We start from the raw sequence: 12,247 nt of genomic DNA, 5'->3' as shown, positions 1-12,247 counted from the left end.
TTTCTTTTTGTCAGAGATGGGCTGTTTGAAGCACTGTAGGCTGTTCACCATTGTTCCATTGTTCCACAATCAAAAATATTCCCTGGGAAAAGCCAAAAGTTGATGGGGCAGGGAGAAAGAAATGTCTACCAATTTAAAAGCTCTGTTATCAGAAGTATTAAAGCAGGTAATTTGGTAATGTAGAGGGAATATGGTCAGCCTTCTATCCAGGGTTCAGTGCCATTGGAGTCAATGGGTTGAAATATTTTTGAAAAAAGAATTCATTAGGTATTCCACTGGGAGTGATATGCACAAGCCCCTGAGCATGTATAAATATATTGTCTGTGTTTCCCCTCTGCCATGAATCAAATTCATCGTGCATAAGTGGTACCCCTTGCTTCTGGAATGAAGAGGCATGGAACAGATGCTTGTAGTTTGCGATGGATGCTCCCCATCTACCCACGTCTGTGCTTCTCCTTTCCACGATTTCAGTTACCAATGATCAACCATACTTTGAAAACATCAAGTGGAATCTTTAGGAAATAAATCCTTAAATTTCAAATACATTTTGTTTTTATATTATGACATACTATATAATGACAAATTGTTGTTATATTATGATATATGATATATTATGATAAGTGTTTTATCCTTGATGACAATTTTTACCCTCTTGTGGGCTTGATTTCTAAATGTGGTTTCCTCAGAGTCTGGTATGAATATGAAAAACACTATGTATATGGCCTGATACCATCTGTGTTTTTTGTTTTTGTTTTTGTTTATCTTTTTCTCTATGTAAAAGCCCTAGCTGTCCTGGAACTAGCTTTTGTAGACCAGGCTGGCCTCAAACTCATAGAGATCAGCCTACCTCTGTGTCCTGAGTGCTGGGATTAAAGGTGTGCACCATCACAGGCTCCATCTGTGGTTTTGGGCATCAAGTAAAAGCCTTGGAACGTATCTGTCTTGGGTGAAGAGAGACAGTGCTGTAATGAGAAACAAATCTTGGCTGTTGTAATCCTCCAAGGTTTTTTTATGGTCCTTTGTTCCTGCAGCCCACGTGAACACTGATTGATATACCTTTGTATGGCTATAGCCACGCCAGATGAACGCCATGGAAAAAAGGCTGGGAGCAGGAATACTATAAAAAAGATATTTGTAATACCCAGTCCAAGGGGACAAGTGGCTGTGAGTAGAACATGCTGAAAGCCTGGTCGTGTAGACGTGATCATTAGCTTAAGTAGCCTAGAAGACTAGATTCTTCCCTGACAATGCGAGGTGTCACTTACACACTGTTTTTGTGTGCCAGAAGGCTTTCCAAACGAGATCACAGGCACCGTGGCCTTGGATCTTCCCTCGGGTTCTAGAAGGCAGATGCCTATTATTAGCAACATTTTAAAGATCAGGATATGAGGGCTTAGAGCAATTAGTCACTTACATGTACAGTTCAACTGAAGCAGAGTGGTAATTCCTGTTCATCGGATCTCTTTGATGCCAACATCCTCCCACTCAGTTGTAGGGTGGATTCCTGGCTGGGCTTACCTGTAGGCCTGCTGATGAAAAGATAGCTTCTGCTGATGACTGAAAGTGGGAAAGAGTCGTCTGAGCGAGTTGCTTTCCTGGCAGGACCCGGAAGCACCGGTTCTCCACTGGGGGTTCTGAGGGAGAGCCCTCCCAGTGAAGTGGGCAGACTGGCCACGGTTGAGGAGGCAATGCTCTGAAACGAGAGGTGAAAGAGGCAAACATGTAAATCACATCCATTCACAAATTGAATTAATTATAGTTGACTGGCTCGCAGGTGGAAGGAATCCAACTGGAGATCGTTTAAAAGCAAGGGGGGGGGGCGGGAAATGATGGACAAGAAACGAAGGTAGTGTCTAGAACCAGGGATAGGAATATGGCAGAGCTCAGGGCGTCTGGAGGCAGAGCTAAAGCAGATTCCCTATGTCCTCCTCGGTGGACATATTTTCTATTTTCACTGCTCCAACCTGATGCAGCTGCCATCAGCTCTCAAGTTTGCAGGTTTGTGTTTCAGCCACCACGGATACGCTTGGTTCATTTTCATTCCCAAACACCAATTCGGAGGTTGGGGGGGGGGGTCTGGGAATGTGGTTCAGTTAACAGAGTGCTGGCCTGGCATGCAGGAAGCCCTGAGTTTGACCCCTAGCATCACAGAAATAGGACGTGGTTGTGCATGCCTGTAATCCCTCCGTTTATGAGGATCAGGAATACAAGGTTATCCTCAGCTATGTAGCAAATTCAAGGCTGTGTGCGGCTATACAAAACCCCGTCTGAACAAAGAAACAGCAATTTTGTGGTATTTGGTGCAGCTGCTACCTGGGTGTGGCGGTACAGCACACAAGGCAATTCTTATGATGCAGGCTGGTGAGGTGGAGGGGACTCAACAGGAGCCTAAAGGTGCGGCAGCCAACTCCTTAATGGCCCAGGACACATATGCCCTGGAGAATGGTTAGAGTTGATGAAAAGCAATGGGAAAGAAAGCAGAGAGCACAAGATCCCTTTTTCCAAGAGGGGCCAGTCAACATCATCTGCTGTGTGGTTCTGTGACACACTTCAAATGCCACGCTCTATGCGGCTGAAAGTGCATTGCACATATTAAGGGAAAGTACTATTAACCCATTCTGTTATCAGTGGAGTGTATTCAAAAGGTAATTTGTCCTCAGATAATAGTCAGCACAAAGGGACTTATCTGTGATTCTAATTAAAATCCAAAGCTTATCTGGAGTGCAGACAGAGCATTGTTGATTGCTGATGGTTTAAAAACTGCTTTGTGATGTGTGTGTTTATGTGTGTGAAGATGTGTTTGTGTGTAGGCATGCATGTATATGTGACCTATGTGTGTACGTGTGTAAAATGTATACGTAAATGTATATGTGATACATATACATGTTTACATGTTTCTTATAGATATATGTGTGTGTGTTTGTCTTTAATTTATACAGAACAAATGTTTGCATCCATGAGTACAGAGCAAAATATTAGCATACACTATGCGTACAATAAGGGTTATAACATATTTATTGTCTGAAAGGTTTATCACCTTTATGGGGATTGGTAACCTTCAGAAATCCTCTCCAGGATTTCTTTTGAATTAAATGATTAAATGCTGTTCACCATTGTCCCTTTATCCTATAGAACACTTTAGAAATCCAGTTGCAACGGTAGCTTCTGCGGTTTGACACTACCGTGACTGATTTAGCAAAACACCTCTCTTATGCACCAGAATTTTGGTGTTTCTCCCCTGGCTCATTTAGCTGATCTCAAGTAAATCCAAACTTCACAATCCAGCAGAGGTAACCTGAGATCAGACGGCCTTCTGCCCACTGACGTCTGAACCCTTAGACAGATTTATTTGATGGGATTTATATTCACTGAAGACACAGGGCTGAGTCTTGATGGGGAGCCAGATGAGCAATCAGAAACCAGCAAACTGCAGGATAAAGGGACAGCCCAGGTGCTCGCAGGCACGCCAAACTTCGAAAGCCTCACAGGGTGATTCAGGGTAGAAGTGAGCGAGGCCAGTTGGAACTTGATTTGGCTCCTGAACTGAGGCAGCAATCTCTTTATGCTCCTTTTTTTTTTAAAAAAAAAAAAAAAAAAACAACAAAACAAAACAGGAAATAGACACAGAAAACTTCAGTTCCATCTCTCGTTTTGATAATGCCACCTTCTTTCAGTTGAGTTCTGGAGGGCCCTCTGGTCTCTCGTGGAGAAAATGCTATTGAAGAAGGGGCCAGGGCCCTTGCCACCCACTGCCCTCCTGAGCAAGCTTGTTTCAGTTGGCTCTGCCTGCTGGCTGGTGTCCGATCCTGCTCTGCCTACCCTCCAGCCCCATTCACTCCATTACGACACCCACTGCCGCTGCTGGCTGGATTTAATGAGTCAGACCTGCCCGCCACACTTCTGGGCCATTATGCCATTGTCACAATTGGCATTTTGCTGTTCCTGGTATCCAGTTGCCTTCTGAGTGTGTAATTGCAGAAGGTTCATTTTCCATTTCAGCTTGCCACTTATTTAATAATAGAGCCACAGAGAAAAAAGCATCGATTCAGTGAAATTATGGAGAGCACTTAATACCTCTACCTAGGTGTCTATATCGAGGTCATCTTTGCTTGGAGTGGGGCAAAGCGGGCAAAGATGATGATGCTCCAATGAGCCAGGGGCCGGTAACTAGAGTCAGGTGGGCATCGGATTTCAGAATCAGGAAGAAGTGTGTGTGTGTGTGTGTGTGTGATGTGTGTGTTTGCTTGCTTACACGTATGAACATATCTGTCTTTGCATGTGTGCATGACTCTGTAGTCTGCATGTGTGCAGGTATGTTCATGTGCACATTCATGGGTCTGACAATATGCCTGATGTAAGTAGTGGAATATGTACAGATATTTCAGGCAGGTGAGAATTCATTCTCTCACACTTTTCCTTACCAGCCACGGACTGCAGTGGAGGATGGCTCTCCTCGGGACTTGTGCTGGGTCCTGGGGACTGACTGGATAGTTGATATTTCTATACTCAAGGAACACACACATCAAAACACAGGGGTTCTTGACCTTAGCACTACTGTCATTTTGTGTCAATTCATTCTGTGTTGGAGGATGGGGCTGTTTGACAAATTGTAGCGTGTTCAGCCGTGGCCTTGCTCCTTACACATAGTCATACGCTTCTGCTGGAAATGTCATTGCCATGGCTTCTGCTCTGGAGTTAACCAGCAGTGAAGTAGAACCTTCAGAAAGCATGAGACAACTGGACTCAGCATGTGCAGGCTTTTGTCTTGTCAATATTTACTAACAATATAGTACAGCAACGGGCTTAGCATTTGTGCTATATTAGGTATTACAAAAAATTTAGAGAGGACTTGTTCTATGGGAAAATGTACAGAGGTTATATGCAAACACTTTATAGAAGGAATAAAGTAATGCATAAAACAATAAAGTAAAACAATTAAATCTTGGCTGTCCAGATTTTGGTATCTAGATGGTGGCAGGAGTCCTGAGAACAGCCCATAAGTTCCAATCTAGGCTCCTTACTGCCAGCACTCTGGGAACACAGAGTAGAGGGAGTCAGGGAGGGAAAGGAGCTTTGGAAGGACGATCTTAGTGCAGGTGACTAGTTGGTAAGCCTGGCTTTAAGCAGGTGAGGAGGCAGCCTGGGATGGTGAAAGATGAGGATGAGGTCTGAATGATAGGGCATAAAGTAGACAGTGTCTTGTGGGGACACAGATATCTATTGTCCCTCTCCAGGATAGATTCCAAGGTAGGGTAGGACTCCACAGTACAGGGAGTAAAAAAGGACACTTTATACTGCTGTCCCTGGGATCATGGGAGAGAGTGAGAGGGAAGAGGACCAGAAGAAGGGAACTCCCATCGTTTTGAGAAGGACCGCTATGAGCTTCTTGAGAAGTAGACAGCCTGAATCCCAATCTGAGTAGTGTCTTCTGACCACAGAGCACCTGTATGCATATAATGTGGATGAACAGGTAGAATCCTCGTGGCTCATGGTGGGTAGCCCTTGAACTGAACCAACTTTGGGTCTTCCATCTAGATGTCACTAGTGGTTTTCAAGTTCCCTCCAGAATCTGTGATACGAAATTTACCAAATTGCCCAATGACCAAGGTCTGAAACTAGGCATCTTAGCTCTTTGTGTGCCCTGCTCTTCTGTGGTCACAACGCTGCCATTTTCCTTCTGCATCTGCCTGACATCCTGTTTCTGCCATCAGGACTTTGAGCCTCTACTTCTTGTTGCTGCAAGGGCAACATATCCCGTTTCTAAAATGCTTTGGTGATGACATCATCCCACTGGGATTTTGCTCTCAGGAAGGGCCGTGTCATACCCCTGGGTGGAAATGGTTGCTATCACCTGTTACTTACTGGGAAAAGAACCACGATTTTTAGCAGAAGACTGGCTTTTCTATGTTTTAGATTTGCTTATTATTTTTCCATATTTAGATGCCTGGGTTTATAAAAAGAGGGTAATGCAGAGATCACTGTCTGTGGTCCATAGAGGGAAATGTTCCCTGATTCTTGAAGCAACAGTTTTGATTTTCTGTGCAGTAGACAGATTGGGGGTGGATGCATGTAGATTCTCCCAGAAGAGCTCCCCTCTCAACAAGCCAAGGGGGAAGCCCCAGTCTCCAGAACCACAGTTATGGGGCAGAGTTCTCTATGAGAGCTTCAACCTTTTGGAAAACTGCTCTCTGGCAGCTGCTGGGAGCTAACAGCTCTATTGATCACAGAAAGTGACAGTGAAAGGTGGGTATCAAGTTTATATCTGGCTGGGAGCGTCGTTGTTTTCTGGGACCAAGAATCAGGGAACTAAGACCATGCCTGGCACATACTAACTGATTCCATAACATTGATTGAAATCTGGCAGACTGATCTAGACTATTGCATGCCACGAACTTCTTTCATAATCTTGAGAAAGCCTCATTGTTCCCATCTCTGAGTTGAACATCTTACTAATACCAAATCTAGAGTGCTTCCAGAGTATTTTCTTCCTTTTTCCTCCCTCCCCTCCTCCCTCCCTTCCTCCCTCCCTCCCTCCCTCCCTCCCTCCCTCCCTCCCTCCCTCCCGCCCTCTTTACCTCCCTTCTGTCCTTCCTCTTCCTTCTTGCTTTTCTTCCTTTCTTCTTTCTTTCTCTCCTTCCTTCTTTTTCACCCCTCCCCTCCTTTTCTCTTTCCCACCTTTTATTCCTTCTCTTTAACAAACATAATCAATGCATGTATCTATGGGATAAAACTATGACATTTCTTTTTTTCTCATCTTGTGTTAGTTCTTTGAGAATTTTGCTCATTCATGTTGATGGGTATTCAGTTCTCCCCTACCCAGATCCACCCCCTTCCCTACCCACCTATCCAACTTTGTGTTCTTTTCTTTTAACCCAGCAAGTACATTTGTTTGATGTATGGCCTTCGCTTGAGGTGGTCAATTCACCAGGGGCTGGACCCTTAAAGAAAACTGACTTTCTCCCAGTGGCTATCAACTGGAAATAGTTCCTTAGCTAGGGGCCACTCTCCACCTCATTCTACTTTGACCAGACCAAGTAGGTTTTGTGCGTGTTTTCCCAACAGCCGTGAGTTTAAATGTGCAACCTCCATGCCTAGCCTTGGAAACACTCTTTCCTTGTAGTCATCCAGTGCCTCTGGCTCTTACAAATTTTCCACCCTGCTGGGAGCATTGAACCTCCAGATCCTGAACTTCTTGTAAACAACTTGTTTTCCTCTGTTCTGAGACAGCCTGCAGCTGCTCTGAGCATGAAACCCTCAGGAGTTCCTGATGGCAGGAGAGTGGTTTCTGGCGGGTTTGGCTGGGGCGTGGCTATCAGCTAAGGATCCCTATATAAGATGTCCCTGGACACCATAAAGGGGGCATTCTTGGGGCATCCTTAAGGATGACCCGTGTCTCTGTCTGTGTGTCTCTGTGTGTTTCAATCTCCAGCCCCTTGCCCGGTTCTTGAACTGTATGGTAGCGCATAGAGCGCAGATGGGCGTGGTGCGCTCCATCACCCCTCTTCTGCAATAATATGCAAGCCTTGGGAGGAGAGGTTGTTACACAGATGTCCCATTTATGGCTGAACGTTCCTTAGTATCTGCACCGGCACACGTATGCAGAGCGCAATGATCACATTATCATCTAAAACATCATTTCTTTGAATAGGGAGTGCTCGCAATCCCCTGTGCTAGCTATTCAGAAGCATGAAAGTAACTGTTGCCAACCATAGTTACCCTGCTGTGCTATGGAACACGAGACATTATTCTTCCAATCTAAGTGCTTTAAAGATTAAATGGGAAATGCATGTCCACATTCTATAGACCCTGACAGGACACCTAAACCTGAGAACAAAAGCTTAGAAAGCTGCCTCTCGAATGCTCTGTCATGACTATTCCACATGTTAATTTAGAGGCTGAAAGTGCCCATTTTCCCCAGGTGTTGCTCAGTCCTAATAGTTACCTGTGTTGTACAAACATATATTATATGCTTGGGGCCCAGTAAAGCTATTCTCATCTTCAGTGGGATAAACACTGCTTTAGGTTGTAAACATTTTAATTTTTCCTCAATTGGCCTTTCTGTCAATAAAGGTTGTTGAGAACTTACTAGAATGCTGCTCTGTGCTGTATGGAAGGTTGGGAAGAAAGCAGAATTCTGTTCTTTGTGAATCAGGCCATTCATTTTTCCATTTCTCCTCTCGGTTATTAGCTGAAGGTTTCTCAGAACCTCCGGCAATGCTGAGGGAAATGGCACTGAAATCTGAGGTGATCCCCGAATCCATCCAATGGGTGGCCCAGGTGGGGGCCTCTTCTTCTTGCTTCTATGATACATTATGGCAAGTATGGTGGTTTAAGGGGCATCAATTCACTCTTACAGAACTGTGGAGATGAGTACAATTAAGGTAGGGCTGTGTTCCTTCTAGAAGCTTCCTTCTAGCTTCCAGCTTCTAGGTGATATCTGGTTGCTTGGCTCATGGCCATTGCAAGTGCCAAATGTTAAATCATTAGCCGAAATCGTCATTCCCCTCTTACCTTGTCTCTGCCAGGTACTGGTTTCACAAAGACAGAATGCTAAGAAAGCCAGGCGGCCTTGCTCACTATCCCAAGCGCCCACAATTTTTTTTCTTTTTTTTAATTTATTTATTTCTTTATTAATTAATTAAAGATTTCTGTCTCTTCCCCACCGCGGCCTCCCTTTTCCCTCCCTCTCCTCCTATCTAGTCCCCCTCCCTGGTCAGCCCAAAGAGCAATCAGGGTTCCCTGCCCTGTGGGAAGTCCAAGGACCACCCACCTCCATCCAGGTCTAGTAAGGCTCCCACACTTTTGATGTGGGTCTCAGGTCTGGATGAAGTTTCTCTTATTATGTACATGTAGGCAGAGGCCATCCATTGACCACAAGATGAACCTTTTAAGACTCTGGCTTGAAATGCTAGGACCGAGTCCTTAGCCCTTTCTCAATGATTCATTAATTTTTGATGGATATCCGTGATTGTTTACTCCAATCTACCCACAGTGCTCACTTAACCAGACTCTTTCTGTGCAGGATTCCTGGCCAAGCCCTTCAAGGTCACCATGCTTTGTGAGCTCCCCGACTCCCTCCCTCCTTTCCTCCCCTTTTCTTTCTCCCTTCCCTCTCTCCACATAGTCTTCTCAGATCCCCCGGTTTCCTCTATACCCTTTGACTGTGTCATGAACCTCTTCTCTGCTCCTGGTCTACATTTCTTCAGGAATACCCAGACTCTCCACTGCTGTGTAGAAATGGGGCTTTGGGATAGATATCAGCATCTTGCTGACTTCTAGGGGCAGATTCTCTCAGTTCACTCTTGGTATATATATATATATACTTTAGGGGTGAGGGTCCTGCACACAGACTGAATGCTGGAGAAAGACATTAATGTGACTGGTATAGAAACAGCCAAGGGCTAATAGAACATATCTTCCACCACTGACCAGATCACATAGGGCTACGGGCAAGTTCCTTCAACTCTCTCATCTGGGAACAGAAGCTAATGATTCTCCTTACAAATAACTCTGGGGACATGGGTTCCAATCACTTTCCAGTTGTAAGACCAATCGTTTCATTTGCCTCCTCTATGCAATGGGAATTGGTATTAGCTGCTGCAGTGGTTTGAATGAGAATGGCCCCCCACATTCTCATTATATGCTTTCATTCGTTGTCCCCAGTTAGTGGAACTTTTGGGGAAGGATTAGGCCTATGTTAGAGGAGGTGTGTGACTTGTGTGTGCTTTAAGGTTTCAAAAGCCCATGCCAGGTCCAGTCTCTCCCTCTCTGCCTGCAACTTGCAGATGAGATGTGAGCTCTTAGTTATTGCTGCAGAACCATGCTACCTGCCGCCATGCTTTCCACGATGATGATCGTGGGCTAGCCCTCTGACACTAGAAGCAAGTGCCGCAGCTAAATGCTTTATTCTGTAAGTTGCCTTGGTCATGGTGTCTCTTGTGCAGCACAGTGCCCAAGACAGCTACTTTCCCATTGCTGTGCCAAAATACCCCGACAGAAGCAGTTTAGAGAAGGAAGGGCTTATTCTTACTTATCATTCAAATAGAGTATTTCTCCCAGTGGGGAAAGACATAGTAGCAGGTTGGGAAAGCAGGGCTGTAGGAGCGGGTAGCTCACAGGTCATATTACCTCCACTTTCAAAAAGCAGAAAGTGCTCAGGAAATGGGGCTGGGCTATGAAGCCCATTCTCTGGGATCCACTTCCTCCAGTGAGGCTCCACCTTCTAAAGTTCTACAACCTTCCCAAGCAGCACTCACCTGGGGACCAAGCGCTTGAAACACATGAACCTATGGGGGACATTTTACATCTGAACCACAACAGAAGCACAAGCAACCTTGGGGATATATGGCGCCAACGTGTGTACCATGTATGGCACTTGAAGGTACTTGGTGATCATGAATCACGATTACAGAATTATGTTTGTGGGTTTTCCCCAATGTTCTCCCTCCGACATTTACCTGAATCTCCATATATAATGCACGCAACAACCACAGGAGAAAGTATATGGTCATGGCTAAAGCAGTCAGACAAGTCTTCCATGGTCTAAGACCACTTGTTTGAATGTTCTGTCTTATGCCACTTCTATAATCATTCTGTCTTGTGACAGGTTCAGAAGTCAAGGAAGATAGATATTTGGGCTGCTGTTTAAGGATTATAATAGATTTCTGTGCTTGGCAGCATCTAAATCAGCACTAAGTGCCGGAATTTGCCCACTGTGTCTGTAGCATACATCCATTCTCCTGACCCATTTTGATTTGAACACAGCAAGCAGTCATAGGTGCCCTGCAGACCCCAGGCTCTCAGTGGATCTGTTTGCACGTGGGCCTCTCAGTCACAGCCTCCCTCGAGTCACTGGGCTGTGTCACTGACAGATTGGAAAGGTAACTCTCTCCAGAAGGCCAGCTCTTCTATGGGGGTATCTGTCAAAGAGAGGTCTGACTCAAGGGCAGCCAGCAATCACCGAGGGGCGGGTTGATCTGCTGCCCTCAGCCAAGAAGCGGGATGCCAAGGAGCCCAGGTTTGGTGCATGTTTCTTTGGTGGGAGGGATTCTGAGTTCTTCATTTCTATAACCTTCTATAACCGAGGAAAATGCATTTGTGTCTTCACCCTGGTGATCACCGTTTTCATTTCATCTTTGAAAAGGCTTCTGGAACAATAGTCATTTGAGAAGATTTACTGCTGAAATGAGGACCCCGGGAAGGTGGAACTAGAAAACAGTTGCTGGGGTGGAATGGAATTTCCCGGTGGCAGAGCAGGCCCTTAGCTATGGGGATGAGGGGTTTGGTGGATGCAGTTGAGCCGGGGAATGGTGAAGCTCTTGCTCCAGCCACACCTGGAATTACTGCACTGCCTTGGGCCTCAGGTCTCACTCTTCTCCTAGCAGGCATGTGTATTAGGAAGGTGGCACATTTTCTGCCCTCTCTCTGCAGGCTTTTGTTTGGGAAGGACAATAAAAGAATATTGTTGTGCTGAAATCATAGCTGCCTCATAAAAGAAATATCTTACAATTCTAAGGAGAGAGACTATGGTTGGCCTTTAGGAAAAAAAGGAAATGGCATAGTCAGAAGGAGGCTTAGAGAGAGAGAGAGTGGAGAACATCCTCCTCCTGTCCTCCCCCCTCCTCTTTCCCTCCTCCCCCTGCTTGATGTGGGAGTGTCATATATCAATCTGTTGATTTCATTGGCTGAGCAATAAAGAAACTGCTGGCCCTGATAGGTTAAAAGATAGGTGGGCGGAATAAACAGGATAGGATGCTGGGCGGAAGAGGAAGTGAGGTCAGACTCTGCTCTGCTTCCGGAGAGAGAGCCGACAGCTCGGGAGCAGAGACGCCATGCTCAGCTCTCCCAGGCAACTCCAACCCACGATGGACTTAGGCTAGAATCTTCCCGGTAAGCGCACCTTGGGGTGCTTACAAACAATCATTAGAAATGGGCTAGTCCAGGTGCGAGATTAGCCTGTAAGGGCTAGAGTTCATGGGCCAAGCAGTTCTTTAAATGAATACAGTTTGTGTGTTGTTATTTCGGGCATGAGCTAGCCAAGCGGCCGGGGTGTTGGGGACGCAGCCCCGCCGCTCCTTATTTCAACACCTGCTCCTCCTTTTCTTCCCCATTTTCTGTACTCGCCAAACCCTGTATCCCCCTAGTGAGTGAATGGAGAGTGAAAGGCTCCAGGCTGGCTCTGTGGCCACGTGGTCACAGTGAACTACAGCTCCACCCCTCACTAAAGGGGTGGCCACAGGGAGAGGTA

General features: G+C 45.7%; 2 long non-coding RNA genes across 2 annotated transcripts in view; one reads left to right on the top strand and one right to left on the bottom strand.

The window, feature by feature from the left end:
- Positions 1-1,536: 1,536 nt before the first annotated feature.
- The window catches only part of LOC126503602 (uncharacterized), a 560,452-nt gene continuing 549,741 nt past the window's right edge, over positions 1,537-12,247 (bottom strand). The window contains exon 3 of the long non-coding RNA XR_007592337.1: positions 1,537-1,693. This is a non-coding gene — a long non-coding RNA (uncharacterized lncRNA). The remainder of the gene's footprint in view (positions 1,694-12,247) is intronic.
- LOC126503601 (uncharacterized) overlaps positions 11,720-12,247 on the top strand; it is a 66,891-nt gene continuing 66,363 nt past the window's right edge. Inside the window, exon 1 of the long non-coding RNA XR_007592336.1 lies at positions 11,720-11,889. This is a non-coding gene — a long non-coding RNA (uncharacterized lncRNA). The remainder of the gene's footprint in view (positions 11,890-12,247) is intronic.

Source organism: Alexandromys fortis, unplaced genomic scaffold, assembly GCF_014885135.2.
Source record: "Alexandromys fortis isolate MF-2015 unplaced genomic scaffold, M_Fortis_MF-2015_v1.1 scaffold_2_1_26212458, whole genome shotgun sequence".
Lineage (NCBI taxonomy): Eukaryota > Metazoa > Chordata > Mammalia > Rodentia > Cricetidae > Alexandromys > Alexandromys fortis.
The sequence above is the reverse complement of the archived record's forward strand: the minus strand, read 5'-3'. Positions and strand labels throughout refer to the sequence as shown.